Source organism: Centroberyx affinis, unplaced genomic scaffold (assembly GCF_046629955.1).
Source record: "Centroberyx affinis isolate AG114_WGS23_722 - 3 ecotype Tasmania unplaced genomic scaffold, CSIRO-AGI_Caff_v1 ptg008180l_1, whole genome shotgun sequence".
Classification (NCBI taxonomy): Eukaryota; Metazoa; Chordata; class Actinopteri; order Beryciformes; family Berycidae; genus Centroberyx; species Centroberyx affinis.
The window spans coordinates 1-15,000 of record NW_027284071.1 but is presented as its reverse complement, the minus strand read 5'-3'; the positions used below and the strand labels follow the sequence as shown (position 1 = coordinate 15,000).

The 15,000-nt window shown below is 47.5% G+C and overlaps 1 pseudogene; it reads right to left on the bottom strand.

Moving 5' to 3' along the window:
• Window positions 1–11,849, bottom strand: part of LOC139640023 (dual specificity protein phosphatase CDC14AB-like) — a 22,682-nt pseudogene extending 10,833 nt beyond the window's left edge.
• Window positions 11,850–15,000: the final 3,151 nt, after the last annotated feature.

The following is a 15,000-nucleotide window of genomic DNA, read 5'->3' as shown; positions in this document are numbered from 1 at the left end:
GGAACTGGAGGAGCATCAAGTCTGAGCCAAGCCGCCAAAACCACGGGTGAATTTTGAAGTAGGGCTGGGCGATATGGTTAAAATCAATCAGGACAATCATATGGATTTTTTTCGATATCGATATATATCACGATGTGGCTCACGTGTGCAAAATCACGTTAAATAATCAAATGAATGTTCATCCCATTGAGCCGAATTAGAAAGGGAATTAGAAATAAAGGCCTGTCTCTAATATAAACCTGCTTCCAATAAAGGCCTGGTCCCCTCTGCAGCTGAGGGAAATAAAGGCCCGGGCCAATATTAGAGGAAATACGGTATTCAGTTATCGCCCAGCTCTATTTTGAAGCAAATATGGAAGCGGCGTTAAGCTGCAGTTCCTCAAACGTCCTCTAGAGGCCGGCTCCAAAAAGACTCCAAGCGTCCAACTCCATGAAGTCAATGGACCACAACCCAACTTCTGATAAAAATATAAAGTCAATACATACCACCCCCCCCACCCCCCCACCCCCCGCTCCATTAGGAGGTGTACCAGACCCCGGAGCAGACCGAGGACACACTGGAGAGACTACATCTCCTGACCGTTTGATTTAGAGTCTGGAAGCAGAATGCAGAGAATCAAACTGAAGACTGTGAGAGCAGAACAGGGGAGTGTTCAGTCTCCTACCTGAACGGCTGGGAAGCTGATCTGCTGTGCATCTTCACCTCCTCCACTCTGAAACACACACACACACACACACACACACACACACACACACACACACACACACACACACACACGTTCAGATCAGTTTGATCACAGCAGACTGCAGACCAGCATGTGATGCGTAACCATGGCAGCCTGTCTGTCAGATGAATGCTGACGCAGCAGAAAGATTCATGTTTCTCTGTTCAGGAAGCTGATTGATTCTGATGGAAATATGAACCGACTGTTTATTTCGTGACGTTTCAGTTCGTTCATTTAAAATGATGCTGGACAGTTGGATGAAAACATAACTATTGTTTGGTGTGTGGTTTGTTTTCCTCACCTCAGCGCCCCGGTGGTGGCCGGGCGGGGCGCACGCCGGCCCTTCAGCGCTCGGAGTTTGTCTCCCTGGGTCAGACCCGGCCCGCTTTCTCCCAACTCAGCCTGGAGGAGAAAACAAACGCACCTCAGGACAGCTGCTGTGTGAACGAAGGGGTTCAAATAAAGTATTTAATGTGTGTGTGTGTGTGTGTGTGTGTGTGTGTGTGTCCACCTCTAGCAGTTGGTCGGAGCTCGGGGATCTGCAGATGGTGGTGTTGTGGGCGGAGCTTGTGATATTGTGGGCGGGGCTTATTGTGAGGTCGTCCATACTGGTAATGAGGCGTGGCACCGCCCTCTCCTCCAGCTTGGCCTTCTGGGAGCGCTGGCTGTCTCCCTGCAACCACAGAGCTGCCTGCTTCCTGCCACACACACACACACACACACACACACACACACAGAGCAGTGTGAACTCTGACCTCTGACCCAGCTGCAACAAGCTGCCAACTGCCTGCCATGTTCCTGCATGGAAACTATGCTGAGAGATAAACAGCAGGCCTGCTGAAGCTCAGCCAGGACACACACACACACACACACACACACACACACACACACACACACACACACACACACACACACACACACACACACACACACACACACACACACACACACACACACACACACACACACACACACACACAGCTTGACAGCTCTGCACTCGTCAGCAGAGTGAAGAGTTTGTCTGATAAGTGGATGAAGGTGAGTGAAGTTCAGCTCATTAGCAACTATAATAATATTAGTTATATTATTATTAGCTGTAATAGTCATATTATTATTACTATGATCATTATTATTATTATTATTCCTTAATGGTAAGCAGTCCAACACTCATTTAATCAAATCTGAAACCAGCATTAAATCTGTTCATCAAATCTTTTTACAATTATAGTTTCCCATTTGGCAGATGCTTTTATCCGAAGCAGCGGAGACATCACACTATAAAGCAAGGAATCTGTGTGTGTGTGTGTGTGTGTGTGTGTGTGTGTGTGTGTGTGTGAACCATTTGTCCGCTCGACTTCACACTCGGTGGGTGTATTGCTGGGGACCCGAGGACGTGCGGTGTGGGATTTGGTGCCATTTGGACACGCGACACGTTCAATATTAATAAAGTTTGAATAAACAAGCGAGCAGCGCTCTGTGCAGCAGTGAGGCTCAAAGCAGCTGAAGCTCAGTGTGGAGAGTGAAGCTGTTTGGGTGAGAGGGTTAGGGGTTAGGGTTAGGGGTCAGGGGTCAGGGGTTAGGGGTTAGGGTTAGGGTTTCTCCAGAAAGCTGCGAGCAGCAACACCGGAGGCCGAGCGACCGGCCCGCTCCCAACAGGCTGTCCTGAACGGACGCTGACCTCAGAGCCATGAAGCTCAGATCTGCTCCGACAGGACAGAGGAGCCACGAGGCAGAGAGGCAGAGACAGAGAGGCAGTTGATAAATGCTTATTCATTACACTTGTGTGTGTGTGTGTGTGTGTGTGTGTGTGTGTGTGTGTGTGTGTGTGTGTGTGTGTGTGTGTGTGAGAGACAGACTGTGTGAGTGAGTCAAAGAGAGAGAATCCAATTGTAAGAAGTTTTAAATAAAATGTGATTCAGTTTATCAGATTTAGGGCTGCAACTAATGATTATTTTCATTGTCGATTAATCTGTCGATTATTTTGTAGTTGTTTGGTTTATAAAATGTCAGAAAATGGTGAGAAATGTGGATCAGTGTTTCCCAAGATGACGTCCTCAAATGTCTTGTTTTGTCCACAACCCAAAGATATTCAGTTTACTGTCATAGAGGAGGAAAGAAACCAGAAAATATTCATTTAAGAAGCTGGAATCAGAGAATTTTGACTTATTTTTCTTAAAAATTACTCAAACCGATTAATCCATTATCAAAGTAGTTGGCGATTAATTTAATAGTTGACAACTAATGGATTAATCGTTGCAGCTCTAATCAGATTGACAGTGTGATGAAATCCCAATAATCTTTTGCAATTTTCACCCAATCCCACAATTCTAGCGCAAACAACCCTAACCCAGAAACCGTTTGAGTTGTCACAGTGAATTTAAATATTGTGGAAACTGTGTAACTGAGCAGAAATGTTCTTGTCCAATCAGAAACAGCGGCGTCTTGTGACTCACTCTTCCAGGAAATGCTGCTGCGGTCCAATCACAGAGCCCGGCCTGCAGATCCGGATCCAGGCGATGGTTTCTCCTGCCGTAAAGCGGTAGTGTTTCATCAGGTAACAGCCAATCAGAGTGCCCGTCCTACCAAGACCCGCTACAGAGAGAGAGAGAGAGAGAGAGAGAGAGAGAGAGAGAGAGAGAGAGAGAGAGAGAGAGAGAGAGAGAGAGATATTAAAGCAGAGGTTCTACTTCCTGTTCCTACAGATCTCAGATCAGTCAGGACAACTAGACGGGACACAACAGGACAGGACACAACAGGACAGGACACAACAGGACAGGACACAACAGGACAGGACACAACATGACAGGACACAACATGATGGGACACAACAGGACAGGACACAACATGATGGGACACAACAGGACAGGACACAACATGATGGGACACAACAGGACAGGACACAACATGATGGGACACAACAGGACAGGACACAACAGGACAGGACACAACAGGACAGGACACAACATGACAGGACACAACAGGACAGGACACAACAGGACAGGACACAACATGACAGGACACAACATGACAGGACACAACATGACAGGACACAACAGGACAGGACACAACAGGACAGGACACAACAGGACAGGACACAACATGACAGGACACAACAGGACAGGACACAACAGGACAGGACACAACATGACAGGACACAACATGACAGGACACAACATGACGGGACACAACAGGACAGGACACAACAGGACAGGACACAACAGGACAGGGCGTGGACAGGTGTCTCACCCTTGCAGTGGACGGCCACAGCTCCGTCGGTGTTCTCACAGATGTGCAGGAAGCGCTGGGTGATGATGTCACTGGGCGTGCTGCCGTCCAGGAAGAAGAGGTCATAGTGGTCGAAGCCGGCGTCCGTGAAGCGCTTGGCGTCGTAGATCTTCTTGTTGAGGCGGATCACGCCGCCGACGCCGTGCTTCCTGAAGTACGGGAAGTACGCCTCCGGGGCGTGGAGCGGGTAACCTGAGGAGAGCGGAACGTTACCGACCGGCCCGCTGTCGTTAACAACACTCCCAAAGTCAAATCAAAATAAGAGTTGGCCTGCAAACATGAGATAAACCACGCACTGAGCAGTGGATAACAGGCAGAAATGGAACATGGACCAAATTTGAAACCTGATTTGCTTCAGTAGTCGTGTAGCTGGCAGTGAACTTCAAGTGATTTAGATCTGTGTCAAATAAAACTTTGACTAAAATGTTCAGTGTTCAGTTTCATCCATCAAGCTGCTTGTTCCTGCTGAGAAACAGAAAAACGAAGCTCACCGTTCTCCATCTTGGTTTTGGGATGCGGCCCGCTGAAGGCCAGGAACTTCCCCGGGACGATCCAGTTGAAGTCTCCGTTCTCCACCCGCTAGGAAGCAACAACAGGTCCCAGACCCACAGTTACTACAGATATACACATCACAGTCTGTGCTTTCCTTAGTGTTAGGAGTTTTGTTGTGATGTAGATGGGTAAGGTTCCCAGCAACAGAGATGTTCCTCTGTGATTAAAGCAACATTGCTCAAGGCAACACCTTGAGCAACGTTGCCCATCAGAGTTGCCCAAAAGGTTTTCGATGTGTCACAGCCTTCAGAGTGAAAACAACAGACAGAGTTTTCTACCTGCAGCAGCAGAGGAACATCAGAAAGGTTTTCTGTGTCTGGACTGAAATATGAGGAACAAACAGCTGAGTGTTGGTGCTGCACCATTAACATTAACATTAACATTACCCACTGTTAATGTTAGTGCTGGTGCTGCTGTCTGCAGACCATCTTCATGTCAAGCTGGACACACACTACAAGACTTGTCTTTGACTTTGTCAGCACAAAATGTGCAGCGCTCTTATAATGTGAGATATGTGAAGACAGGTTTAGAGAACAGTGAGCAGCAACAGCCAATGAGAAACCAGACAGAAGAGGCTTTACCTCCAACTGTCTCTGCAGATTGGTGTTGGTGTTGTGTTGGTGTTATGTTGGTGTTGTGTGGTGTGGTGTGGTGTGGTGTGGTGTGGTGTGGTGTGGTGTGGTGTGTTGTGTTGTGTTGTGTTGTGTTGTGTTGTGTTGTGTTGTGTTGTGTTGTGTTGTGTTGTGTTGTGTTGTGTTGTGTTGTGTTGTGTTGTGTTGTGTTGTGTTGGTGTGGGGGTTGGTGTTGTGTTGTGTTGTGTTGTGTTGTGTTGTGTTGTGTTGTGTTGTGTTGTGTGGTGTTGGTGTTGGTGTTGGTGTTGGTGTTGGTGTTGGTGTGGGGTTGGGGTTGTGTTGTGTTGTGTTGTGTTGTGTTGTGTTGTGTTGTGTTGTGTTGTGTTGTGTTGTGTTGTGTTGTGTTGTGTTGTGTTGTGTTGTGTTGTGTTGGTGTTGGTGTTGGTGTTGGTGTTGTGGTTGGTGTTGTATTGTGTTGGTGTTGGTGTTGTGTTGGTGTTGGTGTTGTGTTGGTGTTGTGTTGGTGTTGTGTTGGTGTTGTGTTGTGTTGTGTTGTGTTGTGTTGGTGTTGTGTTGGTGTTGGTCTTGTGTTGGTGTTGGTGTTGTGTTAGTGTTATGTTGGTGTTGTGTTGGTGTTGGTGTTGTGTTGGTGTTGGTCTTGTGTTGGTCTTGTGTTGGTGTTGGTGTTGTGTTGGTGTTGGTCTTGTGTTGGTCTTGTGTTGGTCTTGTGTTGGTGTTGGTGTTGTGTTGGTGTTGTGTTGGTGTTATGTTGGTGTTGGTGTTGTGTTGGTGTTGTGTTGGTGTTGGTGTTGGTGTTGGTCTTGTGTTGGTCTTGTGTTGGTGTTGGTGTTGTGCTGGTGTTGGTGTTGGTGTTGGTCTTGTGTTGGTCTTGTGTTGGTGTTGGTGTTGTGTTGGTCTTGTGTTGGTGTTATGTTGGTGTTGTGTTGGTGTTGTGTTGGTGTTGGTGTTGGTGTTGGTCTTGTGTTGGTCTTGTGTTGGTGTTGGTGTTGTGTTGGTGTTGTGTTGGTGTTGGTGTTGTGTTGGTCTTGTGTTGGTCTTGTGTTGGTGTTGGTGTTGTGTTGGTGTTGTGTTGGTGTTGGTGTTGTGTTGGTCTTGTGTTGGTCTTGTGTTGGTGTTGGTGTTGTGTTGGTCTTGTGTTGGTCTTGTGTTGGTGTTGGTGTTGTGTTGGTCTTGTGTTGGTCTTGTGTTGGTGTTGGTGTTGTGTTGGTGTTGTGTTGGTCTTGTGTTGGTCTTGTGTTGGTGTTGTGTTGGTGTTGGTGTTGGTGTTGTGTTGGTGTTGTGTTGGTGTTGGTGTTGTGTTGGTCTTGTGTTGGTCTTGTGTTGGTGTTGGTGTTGGTGTTGGTCTTGTGTTGGTGTTGGTGTTGTGTTGTGGTTGTTGTTGTGTTGGTCTTGTGTTGGTGTTGGTGTTGGTGTTGTGTTAGTGTTGGTGTTGTGTTGGTCTTGTGTTGGTGTTGGTGTTGGTGTTGTGTTGGTGTTGGTGTTGGTGTTGTGTTAGTGTTGGTGTTGTGTTGGTGTTGTGTTGGTGTTGGTGTTGTGTTGGTGTTGGTGTTGTGTTGGTGTTGTGTTGGTGTTGGTGTTGTGTTAGTGTTGGTGTTGTGTTGGTGTTGTGTTGGTGTTGTGTTGGTGTTGTGTTGGTGTTGGTGTTGTGTTGGTGTTGTGTTGGTGTTGGTGTTGTGTTGGTGTTGGTGTTGTGTTGGTGTTGGTGTTGTGTTGGTGTTGATGTTGGTGTTGTGTTGGTGTTGTGTTGGTGTTGGTGTTGTGTTGGTGTTGGTGTTGGTGTTGGTGTTGGTGTTGTGTTGGTGTTGGTGTTGTGTTGGTGTTGGTGTTGGTGTTGATGTTGGTGTTGTGTTGGTCTTGTGTTGGTGTTGGTGTTGTGTTGGTGTTGGTGTTGGTGTTGGTGTTGGTCTTGTGTTGGTGTTGGTGTTGGGTTGGTGTTGTGTTGGTGTTGGGGTTGTGTTGGTGTTGATGTTGGTGTTGGTCTTGTGTTGGTGTTGGTGTTGTGTTGGTGTTGGTGTTGTGTTGGTGTTGGTGTTGGTGTTGGTCTTGTGTTGGTGTTGGTGTTGTGTTGGTGTTGGTGTTGTGTTGGTGTTGTGTTGGTGTTGTGTTGGTGTTGGTGTTGGTGTTGGTCTTGTGTTGGTGTTGGTGTTGTGTTGGTGTTGGTGTTTACCTCATAGTGTTCGTACTCGTCCACATCGAAGGTCTCGAAGTCGAAGAAGCCGTGCTGCAGAGCCTGCAGACAACAGGAGAGAAATCTGTCAAACTGAGACAGAAAATCAAATATCAAAAACACTTGATGCATTTTAAAATTCTATATTTAATCAGATATATCTCTGTAATGTGTTGATCCTGCCTTCAGCTGGTTGGAGGTTTGACTCTAGAGCTGACAGACAGAATCAGAATCAGAATCAGAAATACTTTATTGATCCCCGAGGGGAAATTGGGTAAAGGATGACAGACAGGACAGGACAGGATGACAGAGTCAGTCTGATATATACAGATCTACACTTTGACCACATTTACAGGATCTATGGTAAATGGACTGCATTTATATAGCTTTTATCCAAAGCTTTTATCCAAAGTGCTTTACAATCCCTGCATTCACACATTCACACCCATTGCTGGCCAACCAGCGGGAGCAATTTGGGGTTCAGTATCTTGCCCAAGGACACTTCCACACGCGGACCGGAGGAGCCGGGGATCGAACCGCCGACCTTGTGATTAGTGGACGACCCGCTCTACCTCCTGAGCCACAGCCGGCCCATGCAGATCTACGGTTTGATTAAACAGTGATGGATCCTGCTTGATGCGGTCTGTCTGGTCCTGACCTGACAGGCTGTCAGACAGGAGCAGCTGCTGCTGTCTGTCAGAATGAAAACAAGCGGCTTCCCCCGTCCAGCAGAGGGCGCCGCAGGCTGCCGGCTTCCCCCGTCCAGCAGAGGGCGCCGCAGGCTGCCGGCTTCCCCCGTCCAGCAGAGGGCGCCGCAGGCTGCCGGCTTCCCCCGTCCAGCAGAGGGCGCCGCAGGCTGCCGGCTTCCCCGTCCAGCAGAGGGCGCCGCAGGCTGCCGGCTTCCCCCGTCCAGCAGAGGGCGCCGCAGGCTGCGCTGCACATCATCCAAGATGCTGCAGCAGCCATGAAGACTTTTCTTTCTGTCCCTCTTTCCCAGCTGCTTTAAAGGTGCCGGGTCACATGGTTTTTACTGCACATTCTAACAGTCTGAAAACAAAAGGAGAAGCTTCACTGCTGGACAACAAGGGAATTCCTCCAGAATGACATCTGAACTTCAAAACAACCAAAAGCTGCTCTCCGTTCAGTGTTTGATCTATTGATCTATTGATCTATTGATCTATTGATGTGCGTATAAAACAAGCCTCTCTTCACCCTGCAGGACGGTCACTGCTCCTGCCATCGCTCCCTTGTAATCTTCACAACAATCCGACAGGTATGAGCGATGAATTTCTCCTCAGTGTAAAGCTGCAGACTTTTTGTATCGATGTTTGGTATCAAAACCACTATTAATGATTGGAAAGATGAAGCTGTGATTGGTTAATTGGACTCGTTGTGTGGTGGCTGCTGCTCCTGTGTGTCTGAGGCAGAGCGGAGTCTCTCTTCTTCCAACCTGCACAGACCGGCCCACAGGGGCGCTACCCTTTGTTTCATTGCCTGTGCGTCGATCCAGAAACAGACGACAACATGTTTCCTACTTTCCTTCTTCTGCTGCTCCGCATCGCTCAGACAGGAAGACGACAGGCTCACTGACCGGATCACAGACGGGAAGACGACAGGCTCACTGACCGGATCACAGACAGGCTCACTGACCGGATCACAGACAGGCTCACTGACCGGATCACAGACAGGCTCACTGACCGGATCACAGACAGGAAGACGACAGGCTCACTGACCGGATCACAGACAGGAAGAGGACAGGCTCACTGACCGGATCACAGACAGGAAGAGGACAGGCTCACTGACCGGATCACAGACAGGAAGACGACAGGCTCACTGACCGGATCACAGACAGGCTCACTGACCGGATCACAGACAGGCTCACTGACCGGATCACAGACAGGCTCACTGACCGGATCACAGACAGGAAGAGGACAGGCTCACTGACCGGATCACAGACGGGAAGACGACAGGCTCACTGACCGGATCACAACTGACAGAAACTCAGACCGACACTCAGCTGGGTTTTAGTGGCATTTCCCTTTACAGCAGATGATGGAACCAGTCACATCACCAGTAACCACACACACACACACACACACACACACACACACACACACACACACACACACACACACACTCTGTTTGAACAGACTAGACTGGCTGCTGGTGAACTGGAAACACACTGATCTAATGTACTGGGATGAGACAAACCCAGTCTAACCCAGTCTAACCCAGTCTAACCCAGACTGAGTCCTGATGAACTGATTTCACATCAACAGTCTGCTGGTGCTGATTGGCCGAGGATTCACACTTCTTCCTGCCAATCAGAAGACAGAAAAACACAACTCACCTTCCTGATTCCTTGCAGGCAGTCCAGTATGGTGAGGTTGTAGGTGCAATTCCCAAAAGAAGCATCTCTGAAAGAGAGAGAGAGAGAGAGAGAGAGAGAGAGAGAGAGAGAGAGAGAGAGAGAGGAGAGAGAGAGAGAGAGAGAGAGAGAGAGAGAGAGAGAGAGAGAGAGAGAGAGAGAGAGACCTGCATCAAAGCGCTGAAAACTACAGGAAACCCTCCTCCTCCTCTCCTCCCTCTGCTTGGTGCAGTCAGGCAGGAGGAGGCTTCAGTGTGTTGCTCAAAGGCACCAGGGCAGCTCCCCCCCCCCCCCCCTCCCCCTCCCTCCTCCCTCCCCCCAGACCCGACTAACTACTGAACCAGGAGGCCAGTGAGTTCATACATATCTTCATATAGAGTAGCTTCAGGGTGTGATTTTCCAATGCTAATGATCTCTCTCTCTCTCTCTCTCACACACACACACACACACACACACACACACACACACACACACACACACACACACACACACACACACACACACACACACACACACACACACACACACACACAGCGGCTGAGAGCCCCTCAGCTGTCACAGCCAGCAGCCTCATGGTGAGTTTTCACAGGGCATCGTTTCACACGAGGGATCACTCTGCTTCCCAGAGTCGGACGCTTGATAGGCGAGCTTCCATATCGGTTCCTGGCTGCACCCAGAATGCATTGCACGGCTGCTTACATAGAAAATGAATGGAAAGTGTGGAAATGCCGGATCCTGTGGAAACGTCCATCAGTGACTCTGCAGTCACATCAGATTGTAACAAGTCTAACAAGTGTCTGTTCAGATCTGACCAATCATATTACAGAAACTTATCAATGGTATCACTTTTTTTTGGGGGGGTGGATTAGGTGTCACAGTGAAGAAGTACAACAACTCATTAGGGAGAGCACAGCATCAGAGCCTCTGATAGGCTAAGATGATCAGATGACCAACATAAGAATGATTAGGATTATTAATATCAGTTGCAGCAGAGTGATGTGAGATTCCTGTCATGTTACAAGCTCTCGCACTGAGCTGCTGCCTCAGTGTTTCTGTGACAAATGCCTGTCCTCCTCTCTGCTCTGGGTAACTGGGAGGGGGAGGGGAGGGGAGGGGGGGGGGGGGTGATGGGGGGGGGGGGGGTGATGGGGGGGCGGGGGGGGGGGGTGAGGAGAGCACTGTGTTTGTTTTCCATCATATTTAAGAAACGAAAACTATCATCCAGAAAGAGTGTGAGGGAGTGACAGGCCACCCTCCTGCTTGTCTGATCACTCAGATTCTGGATTTCAACTTGATGGAGAAACTTCAAATGAACTTTAACTCTTTCTCTGGAAAACAAACCTCAAAATGAGACGCTGAGGTTAGACAAGATGAATCTTAATATCAGCAGACTTCATGACAGCATGAAGAGGATTAACAGTAATAATCAGTGTGACAGTGGACCGACCCGTCCGGTCTGAAGCTGTGGCCTCGCTCCCATTCTGTCCAGTAACTCAGTTATATAAGGAGGACAAAAGCTCCTTTATCACCCCCCCCTCCCCCCTCCCCCCTCCCCCCCCAACACACACACACTCACACACTCTCACACTCTCTCTCACACACCCCTCCCCTCCCCCTATGCTTGTCAAACTCGGCCATCAGCTCTCAGTTTCTACACTCTGCTGTAACAACAGTCTGCTGTCTGCTCATCTCAACAAACATCAGAAAGGTTTTTCACTTTGAAATGTCAAGTTCCAGCACTTTTATTTTGAAATTCCTAATGAATAAATTGACTCTGATCCTGTTTTGTTACAACTGACATAAGGACTCAGGGTTCACGTGTTATTGATAAAGTTTCCTATCATGTCCTTATAGGACTAGATAGAGGTTAAAGGTCACATAACACAGTATGTTCTTATAGGACTGTCAGGGTTAAAGGTCATATAATCAACAACATCCAAACTAGAATCAGCTGTTCAGTGGTTGAAGCCTCAACTCCCAATCACAGTCTGACCATGTTATACCATCAAAAATACTGCAGTAATACTGTTGCAGTACTGCAGTATTACTGTATCAGTACTGCAGCAGTGTCAAGGCTGACCTGAAGGGCAGGTAGGAGGCGTTGGAGCCGGAGATCAAAGCTCTGTAGGCTTCTTCTGGAGTCTTCTTCAGGTAGATCACCTGACACACACACAGACAGGTAGACAGACAGACAGGTAGACAGACAGACAGGTAGACAGACAGACAGGTAGACAGACAGACAGGTAGACAGACAGATAGTCATTGGTGTAAATGAAGTGTCGTCTTTCAGTAATTAAAAACAGTCAGAATCTAACACCAGTTTAGTCTGGTTCTGGTTCAGGTTAGTTAGTCTGGGTTAGGTTAGTTAGTCTGGGTCAAGTTAGTCTGGGTCAGGTTAGTTACTCTGGGTTAGGTTAGTTAGTCTGGGTCAAGTTAGTCTGGTTCGGGTTAGTTAGTCTGGGTTAGGTTAGTTAGTCTGGGTCAGGTTAGTCTGGTCAGGTTAGTTAGTCTGGGTCAGGTTAGTTAGTCTGGGTCAGGTTAGTCTGGGTCAGGTTAGTTAGTCTGGGTTAGGTTAGTTAGTCTGGGTCAGGTTAGTCTGGGTCAGGTTAGTTAGTCTGGGTCAGGTAAGTTAATCAGGGTCAGGTTAGTTACTCTGGGTTAGGTTAGTTAGTCTGGGTCAAATTAGTCTGGGTCAAGTTAGTCTTGGTCAGGTCAGGTCGACTATGAATTTTAAGTGTTGGTTGCTATGGTGACAACACAGTCTGGACATTAAGGTATACAGTCTGTCTCACTGTGAGAACTGAGCAGACAGCCGGACAACACGAAGGATTTAGCGGAGAAAGACATCCAGTGATTAGCCGGATCGTTGTGAAAAGTCACAGTTTTATTCCACGATGACGCCCGGTCCCAGACTCTGTCGGTCTCTGTTGAACCGTCCGGGAAGACCTCTCACTCTGATCATTTTTTAAATATCGGCGCTGGGGAGAGAAGCTGCAACTGACAGGAAACAGAGCGAAGTGGAGGAGATTCACTGCGCATGCACGACCGTTTTGCTCTTAATAACACCGTCAATATCTCACTGTGCCACCGTAGGCTTCAGGAGGCTTGGATTATGCTGCAACAACTGTATGGAGTCATTTTATGGATATTTTCTGCTCTTTTCGGAGCTCTAAAGATAGGAACCCACTGACTTCAGTTGTTCTGGAGAACGCTGCTACGAAGCTGTGCTGGAAAGCTCCAGGACTGTTTTATGGACTAACAAACTTCTAACAGACATCAGCTGAAACAGAATGAATCAGATGAACTCTATAAACACTTCTGACTGCAGATGTGAAACCTGTTGACCGACTTAGAGACACAGCAGGTGACAGAGCTCCACCTGGTGGAGGCAGAGGGACACAGCAGGTGACAGAGCTCCACCTGGTGGAGGCAGAGGGACACAGCAGGGACAGAGCTCCACCTGGTGGAGGCAGAGGGAAATTTCATTCAGCTGAATGTCAGTTTCCTCTGCTTTGGTTCTTGCTGTAAATCCTCTCAGCTGTGAGTCGCTTTATACAGAAGCTAGTCCAACGGTAGTATTTAGATGGTCAGTATGTCAGTATTTAGATGGTCAGTATGTCAGTATTTAGATGGTCAGTATGTCAGTATTTAGATGGTCAGTATGTCAGTATTTAGATGGTCAGTATGTCAGTATTTAGATGGTCAGGACGTCAGTAGTTAGATGGTCAGGACGTCAGTAGTTAGATGGTCAGTACGTCAGTAGTTAGATGGTCAGTACGTCAGTAGTTAGATGGTCAGTACGTCAGTAGTTAGATGGTCAGTACGTCAGTAGTTAGATGGTCAGTATGTCAGTAGTTAGATGGTCAGTACGTCAGTATTTAGATGGTCAGTACGTCAGTATTTAGATGGTCAGTACGTCAGTAGTTAGATGGTCAGTACGTCAGTAGTTAGATGGTCAGTACGTCAGTATTTAGATGGTCAGTATGTCAGTAGTTAGATGGTCAGTACGTCAGTAGTTAGATGGTCAGTACGTCAGTATTTAGATGGTCAGTACGTCAGTAGTTAGATGGTCAGTACGTCAGTAGTTAGATGGTCAGTACGTCAGTAGTTAGATGGTCAGTATGTCAGTAGGTCTGTGGTGATATAACGGAGCGTGACGCTCGGCTCTCTGTCGACACAATGAACTTTTGTTTCAGCTGCTGCAACACATGAAATATTCAGCTGGCAGCAAACACACAAGATTGAATTCTAGAGGTGTGTGTGTGTGTGTGTGTGTGTGTGTGTGTGTGTGTGTGTGTGTGTGTGTGTGTGTGTGTGTGTGGCTTAGCAGCAGTCAGTCTGTTAGCTGACTGCAGTCAAACTCTCCTGATGCAGACTGCTGCTGAATCAGGATAAAACAGCTGAACTATATTAGATATACAATATTATCTGTTTGAGGTGAAGTGTTGTTACCTGCAGACAGTGTGTGTGAGTGTGTGAGTGTGTGTGTGTGTGTGTGTGTGTGTGTGAGTGTGTGTGTGTGTGTGAGTGAGTGAGTGTGTGTGTGTGTGGCAACATGCACGTTATGCACATGCTGTCTATGCTGTACATTCACACCTCTTTTCTTCATATTCTCATTATCTCGCTTGTTACATATTGCATAGCTATATCTTCATATTTTTTATACATTTCCACTTCACACTGCATCGTTTAATTTTTGGATTGAATTTCATATCGTACATATTAATTTTCTCATTGTCTCTGTATGTTTTACTGCTGTTATTTTGCACACCCTCATAATGATTTACATTTTTTCATACTTTTCATTCATAGATTCTACTTAATGTATCCTTGTCGGTTGTGTTATGTTTAATACTCCATTTTCTCTGTTCCTATTGTATTTTACTTTGTTGTATCCTACTATCTGCTGCGACCCAGTTTCCCCACAGGACCGACAGCTTCCCCTTCCACTAGTGTGTGTGTGTTGAATCAGACTGGACTGCTCTGATTGGTCAACTGGTTCCAGTCCAGCTGCCAGTCCGACTCGACCGGACCGGACCGGACCGGACCGGACCGGACCGATGGCCCAGACTAACATGCTGCTGAAACTCTCTGAAAGACTCGGGTACGGTCTGAGTCTGGTTCCACCTCCTTTGATTTGGTTCTCATTATTTAATGAACCCTGTCTTGGCTAGGTCTCACTTGTAAAAGAGGTTTTAATCTCAATGTGACTTCCTAGTTAAATAAAGGTTATATATATTTACACAAACTGACCAATAGGAGCCGAGTACTCCGGCGTGAAACAGGAAGAGGAAGTGATGTACTCACAGCG